The 495-nt window shown below is 48.3% G+C and overlaps 1 protein-coding gene across 2 annotated transcripts in view; it reads right to left on the reverse strand.

The window, feature by feature from the left end:
* Window positions 1–495, reverse strand: part of LOC106872189 (histone deacetylase 11) — a 31,369-nt gene that overhangs the window by 25,047 nt on the left and 5,827 nt on the right. The gene's annotated exons all lie outside the window — the stretch shown is intronic.

A 495-nucleotide genomic window follows, 5' to 3' on the forward strand; every position in this document is an offset into this window, starting at 1 on the left:
AAAAGACACCATTTTGAGTGTGACCATTGCCAGTACTGCCTGACTGGCCCTCGTGCCGGTGACACGTAAAAGCACCCACTACACTCTCGGAGTGGTTGGCGTTAGGAAGGGCATCCAGCTGTAGAAACTCTGCCAAATCAGATTGGAGCCTGGTGTTGCCATCCGGTTTCACCAGTCCTCAGTCAAATCATCCAACCCATGCCAGCATGGAAAGCGGACGTTAAACGATGATGATGATGATGGGTCTTCTTCTCAAGCACGACATAATGCCAAAGGTCTTGGTCATTGCCTCCATGAGGCCCAACACTCAAAAGGAAGTCAGCCACTTTGCCTCCGTGAGTCCCAACATTCAAATGTATTCTACTAAAGCCATGGGCTGGCCAATGCCTTATGAGTGGATTTGGTAAATAGCAACTGAAGAGAACCATTGTGTATGTGTGCGTGAGCATGAGTGTGTGTGTGTGTGTGTATGATGATATACGTGTGTTCATGTGT

This window comes from Octopus bimaculoides, chromosome 4, assembly GCF_001194135.2.
Source record: "Octopus bimaculoides isolate UCB-OBI-ISO-001 chromosome 4, ASM119413v2, whole genome shotgun sequence".
NCBI lineage: Eukaryota > Metazoa > Mollusca > Cephalopoda > Octopoda > Octopodidae > Octopus > Octopus bimaculoides.